This window comes from Prionailurus bengalensis, chromosome F2 (genome assembly GCF_016509475.1).
Source record: "Prionailurus bengalensis isolate Pbe53 chromosome F2, Fcat_Pben_1.1_paternal_pri, whole genome shotgun sequence".
Taxonomy (NCBI): Eukaryota; Metazoa; Chordata; class Mammalia; order Carnivora; family Felidae; genus Prionailurus; species Prionailurus bengalensis.
This window is the reverse complement of record NC_057353.1, coordinates 80,728,892-80,734,891: the sequence shown is the minus strand read 5'-3', so window position 1 is coordinate 80,734,891 and position 6,000 is coordinate 80,728,892. Positions and strand designations below refer to the sequence as shown.

The 6,000-nt window shown below is 53.4% G+C and overlaps 1 protein-coding gene across 8 annotated transcripts in view; it reads left to right on the top strand.

The window, feature by feature from the left end:
* The first annotated feature begins 3,354 nt into the window (after nucleotides 1-3,354).
* PTK2 (protein tyrosine kinase 2) overlaps nucleotides 3,355-6,000 on the top strand; it is a 256,865-nt gene continuing 254,219 nt past the window's right edge. For 5 of the 8 annotated variants that reach the window (XM_043601859.1, XM_043601851.1, XM_043601860.1 and 2 more), the window contains exon 1: nucleotides 3,360-3,528. The gene's annotated coding sequence lies outside the window, so the exon portion shown is untranslated. Of the gene's footprint in view, nucleotides 3,529-6,000 lie in introns of all 8 variants that reach the window. The other 3 variants (XM_043601871.1, XM_043601865.1, XM_043601872.1) reach the window with 3 other exon arrangements.

Genomic DNA, 6,000 nt, shown 5'->3' with positions numbered 1-6,000 from the left:
CTTTTTCATTGCCAAGTAGTATTCCATCATATATATAAACCACATCTTCTGTATCCGTTTGTCAGTTGATGGACATCTAGGCTCTTTCCATAATTTGGCTATTGTTGAAAGTACTGCTATAAACGTTGGGGTACAAGTGCCCCTATGCATCAGCACTCCTGTATCCCTTGGGTAAATTCCTAGCAGTGCTATTGCTGGGTCATAGGGTAGTTCTATTTTTAATAAAATCAGCTTTTGTTAACATTATACTCTGGGTGGTCTTTTGAACACCCCCCCCACCCATGACCATCAAGATTCATAGTGACCTGTACAGAAATACTATTGCTAATCAATAACACTCATTGAGGGTCTATTATGCCAAGCACTCTGCTGGCCATTTTACAAGAAGGGTTCATTTTCTCCCTACGACAACCTGACGTATGGAGTTTTCTCTATAAACTCCACTGACAGATAAGGAATGATGTCATGTGGACAGCCCAGCATCAGATGCTGGCACACAGTTGAACTTGAACCTGGGTCTGCTCCATTGTTCTTGAACTCCTGAACTTGAGCTCTCAGGCGCCACAGAGTGTGCTCAGGGGGTAAGGAGGGTCTGCTGGGCTACCTGCTGCTCCTTTGCTGTCTACTTTTTCTCCTCTTTGTACCTGTTTGCACCCCCTTTTCCTCTTTTATTAAGTAGAAGAGTAATCAAGGCTGCCCTTCAAGAGCATCAGTTTCAAGTGCTCCAGGGTAACCTTGAGGAAACCGAATGTATCAGTTACCTATGGCCGTGTGACTATGCCCAAGTCTAGAGGCTTAAAACCACAGGTATTTTATTTGCCCACGGTCCTCTGGTTGGCCAGGGTGGGCTGGGTGAGTCCACGGTTCTGCTGGCCTCTCTGGGTCTCCGGTGGCTGCAGCTGGCTGAATGCTTGACTAGAGCCGGCTGGTCGGCTTCCACATGGCCTCCTCCCTCCTTGCCAGACCCCCTGACTGGTTTAGAAGGTGAAAAGCAAGCCACACCACCTCCTGCAGCTTTGGCTCAGAAGTCACACAACATCACTTGTGACACATCTTGGTCAAGCAAGTCAGGAGATCCATCCAGAGTCAAGGAGGGAATGACCAGATTCTAGGTCTTGTTGGGAACAGTTGTCAACAAGTCGGTGGCCATTGTTAGTGTACCACATGAAGCCGCAACTCCCCCGCCCCGCTCTGCACCCCGCAAAGATATCCTTGCAAAGATATCCTTGCTGTAATCCACTGTGTCCCTCCACTCCCCTCCCTGACTCCCACTTTCTTCTACTTTTCGTTTTAAAGCTTATTTATTTTGAGAGAGAAAGGGGGAGAGGGGCAGAGAGAGATAGAGAGAGGGGGGAGGGGCATAGAGAGAGGGAGAGAAAGAATCTCAAGCAGGTTCTGCACAGTCAGCACAGAGCTTGATGCGGGGCCTGAACTCACAAACTGTGAGATCATAACCTAAGCTGAAACCAAAAGCCGGACACTTAACCAACTGAGCCACATAGGTGTCCTTTGTCTTGTACGTTTTAATTTTAAAAAATGTTTATTTTTGAAAGAGAGAGAAGGAGAGAGAGAGAGGGAGTGAGCGCAGGGGAGGGACAGAGAGAGAGGGAAACGCAGAATCTGAAGCAGGCTCCAGGCTCTGAGCTGGCTACACGGAGCCTGAGGCAGGGCTTCGAACCCATAAACTGTGAGACTATGACCTGAGTTGAAGTCCGATGCTTAACTGACCGAGCCGTCCAGGCGCCCGTCTTACACTTTTAATAACAGATTCTCACTTCCCGTCGTCACCCAAAGCTGCAGTCACTTCACAAGTGTCTCATTATGTGCCAGGGACCCATAAGTGAACAAAGTCCTTGCTTTAATGAATCTAACGCTCTGGGACAGGGACATACAATTAAGAAATAAACAACTACACAGTGTAGGGCTGTGGAGGACAATAGATGCTTTGGAGAACAACAGAGCTGAGTCAGGGGGCTGTGTGTGTGTGTGTGTGTGTGTGTGTGCGCGAGAAACCATGGAGGGTAGTGGGTGGTTCCTATTATACACAGAGTGGTCAGTTGGCATCTAATGAGGTGACATGTAAGCCTGAGAAAGTGAGGGAGGAAGAAGTTCCAAGCAGAGGGAAGAGAATTCCAGGTGGACCAAACACTGGGTATAAAAGCCCTGGGGCTGACACACTTCCTTGCAATCTTTAATGTAGGTTAAAAAAAAAAAAAACCACCAAAAAACCGTAATACATTTCATTAAAGAACAGTAAACATATTTAAATACAGTAAAGCTCTTTGTAAGCAAAATTGCTTTATTTCACCTGCTTCTGTTGTAACCAGAGTCAAATTGTTGCCCAGAGCAGAATGGGGGGTTACCTTTCTCAGCTTCAGGGAGTTCACGTTTAAAACGAATATGTGTCTAACTTGCCTCCTGGCTTGTGGTGAGGATCAAAGTGACACCGTAAAAATGAAAGTTGCTCTGCTTCTGGTTTCATTTCCTACCGCAAGTTTGTCACCTTTTTTTTTTTTTTTAAAGAACACAAATCAGATATTACTTCCTGCTTAAAACCCTCCAAAGGCTCCCTGCTGCCTAAAGAATAAAGATGCCTTAAGAAGCCCCTGGAAGGCTGCATTTTTACCCCCGCCCAGGCTCCAGTCATCAGCTCCCCTCGGACATGGCTCTCTTCTCAGCTGCCCTCTGCCTGGTGACTCCCAAGTGCCGGGGGTCCTACTCCTCTTTCTCGAGGTTCAAGACCTAGGAGACCAGCGCCCAGGCCGCAGATCGGGGCTCAGCGGGCGCTTGAGTGGAGATCCAGTCTTGGCAGGGCCCAGCATTAGCGGTGATGCCAGTCAACACATCCCTGAGCCTCACTCACTTTGCCTCTGTGCAGAGGGGCCCAGGATACCCAACTCGTCTCGGTAGGCGCGCCCCGCGGGGGTGTGGGCCCTGGGGTCGGGCTGCAGGGCGGCCGGCGACGAAGGCCCTGCGGAGGGGCCGCGTCCGGGCCTCGCGGGCGGGCAGGGGGCAGAGGGCTTCCCCGAAGTCGGGCCTCTCCCCGCCCGTCCAGAGTGCTATGGGGGGGGGGGGGACCCCGGCTCTGCCGGCCTCCCGCCCCCGGCCGAGTCTCCCCCAACCCCCGCGGCCACGCCCGCGCGCAGCCCCCGGCCGTCCCGAAGGCCCGGCGCGGCTCTCCGGCGCGATCTCGGGAACGGAGCCTCGTCGCGTGCTGGGCATGCGCGGGCCGCGGGACGCATGCCCGGTCCTCCCGGGAGGCGGAAGCTCGGCGCGGGGACGCGGCCGGGCGCGCGCAGTGGCGGGGTCGCGCGCCTCAGCCGGTCGCCGCGCACGCGCGGCCCGCGCCGACGCAGCACGGCCCCGAGGGCGCAAGCCCGCCGCCGCCGCCGCCGCCGCCGCCGCCGCTGCCGGGCCGGGACCGCTGTGCGCCCGCGGCGTGAGGCGTGGGAGGGAGCGCGGTCCCGGCGTTCGCGGCGCCGCCTGGCAGTCGTCTGCCCTCGCCTCCCGGCGCCCAGCGCCGCCCGAGTGAGTGCGGGGCCGGGCCGGGGCGGGGGCCGGGGCGCGGGCGGGCCGACTCCCGGAGCTGGGGCTTGGCAGGGCCGCGGCCCGCGGGCGGAGGGCCGCGAGGGGCGAGCAGCCGGTCCGGGCGGCGGATGCGGCCGAGACGGGCCCCTCCCGCCCGCGGCTCGGAGGCCGGGGATGTGGGGAGGACGAGGGAGGGGCCCCGGGAGGACGACGCTGTGGGGAGGCTCGAGATGTGGGGCGGACGGGGGGTTCCGGGGGGCTCGGAGAGGCCAGGGACCGGGGAGGACGAGGGGGCGGGTTCTGGGAGGACGGCGATGGGTGGAGGACGGAGATGTGGGGAGGCCAGGAAACGTGGGGAGGCCGACGGGCTCGGGCAGGCCGGGGGGCTCGGGTAGACGGGGGGCGTTTGGGGGAACTGAGAAGGCCGGGGGGCTCGTGGAAGGTGGGAAGGGAGGTGCATTCGGGGGCCTCGGAGAGGCGGAGGGTCTGGAGGCCGGGGTGGAGGGGTGGTGGTGGGCGGCTTGGGGAGGCCAGCCGCCGGGCTCCTTGGGAGCGGGCCGATTGCCTCAAAAACAAAAGGGGGGAGAGAGGAAGGAGGAGGAAGAAAAAAATCCTTGGGGACCCTGGGGGCATCACCCGGACCCGGAATGCAGACTCCCTGGCCCTCGGGCAGGGAAGGGCGGGCCTCGAACCCGGATCGCGGTCGGCTCCTTCCCCGCTGCTGGCGCTCAACTTGCCGAGGCCCTGTGGTTTTCTGGGCGATAGCCCTGGACCTCTTGGTTCATTGTGCCTCCAAGTTTCCTCCTCTGCCCACCCCAGCCCCCAGCTCTGCTGCCGGGGTAGGTGGAAGAACGACTCGCTGTTTCTCCCTGGCTTCCTTTTCTTTCTCAGGAGGAGGCTGTGTGTGTGTGTGTGTGTGTGTGTGTGTGTGTGTGTGTGTGTGTGTGGTTCCTTGGTTTTATTAATTGCAGGATTTAGCTTAACGCACTAAGAGTAAAAAGAAATTTTTCTTGAGTCATTTCAACAGTGTCTCATTCTTGCATAGTTAGCCTGCAGCTGGGTTTTTGGCAGTGAGACTAAGATAATAGTAATATTGTAGTAATTATGGGAATTGGTTGAAATACGTTCAAGCTGAAGGCGGTGTAAGAGTTTGGAGATCTGTGCTTAAGACGACTGTGGTTGGGATTCTTAGGTAGAATGTAAACATTTTCGTGGTTGGAAAAATAGGCCGTCGCTATTTGAAATGAAATACCAGAGTCTCACCCCTAATATTTTATTTGTATAATGGGTAAAGAAAATAGTCTTGTCCTGCAAATGAGAACGCTGGTCGGTTGTTTGATCTCTGAAAATCTGAAAAGCACGGATGAAGTGATTGGAAGATACATGGTGAATTAGCATTCAACTTACTTTTGTTGAGGTACAGTCTAGGCAAGATTTTCAGGCAGCTGCACTTTCTAGATAACTTTTGACACCTCGCAATATTTAGACACATGAAACTTTTAAAGGAAGTTTGTGTCTCAGCGTCTTTAGACGTATATTGTTTTATATTTGTGTCTGTCCTTGGAGGGGGAATACCACCCGAGCTACCAGTAGTCTTTTGAATACTTTTGTGGTATTAAATGTTGAAGAAGCAGCAAGATCAAGTAATTTAGGTGGTTATGAAATAATCCAGTTCAATATTGAAAACCGGGAAAAGATTGTTTAAAATACATGGCTGTCTTTAAAACATTCCAATCAGTGGAAGATGTTAGGATATGCACTGAATAGAGAGACCTACACATTATTCAGAGGTGATGCATCAAAAAGCAAGTCCTTGGTTGGGGCGCCTGGGTGGCGGTGGCTCAGTCAGTTAAGAGTCTGACTTCAGCTCAGGTCACGATCTCACGGTTCAGTTCGTGTGTTCGAGCCCTTTGTTGGGCTTTGTGCTGACAGCTCAGAGCCCAGAGGCTGTTTCTGATTGTGTCTCCCTCTCTTTGCCCCTCCCCTGCTCACGCTCTGTTTCTCTCCGTCTCTCAACAATAAATAAATGTAAAAAAAAAAAAAAATTAAAAAAAAAAAGCAAGTCCTTGGATAAATAAAGACATTGAATCCAAAACCTAGTATTTAAGGTTCGGGGCAAAGAATACTGGAGCAGAGGCCTAGAGGACGCATGACTTCAGCCTCTTTTCAGGCGGGCCGTGCACTGAAGGTGAATCGTGTCCAGTTAGGAGTGAGGTTCCGTGAGGGAAGCGGCAAAGCGGTGTCTGGGGAAGCTGGAAGTTGGGAACCGCAGTGAGTACTTTCTAACTAAAGTAGTTTCTCTAACACTCCATGCTCGTTGTTGGAAATTGCAGAACTTAATGTCCTAGTTCTTCAAATTGGGTTCTTTAGCAAGTCAGATAACTTTTCTTGCCAGGAAGTTGGAGAAGTTGTCTAAATAACAAAATTGTATTGTTAAAAATAGCTCCTTTAAAAAATGCGGATTTGGGGTGC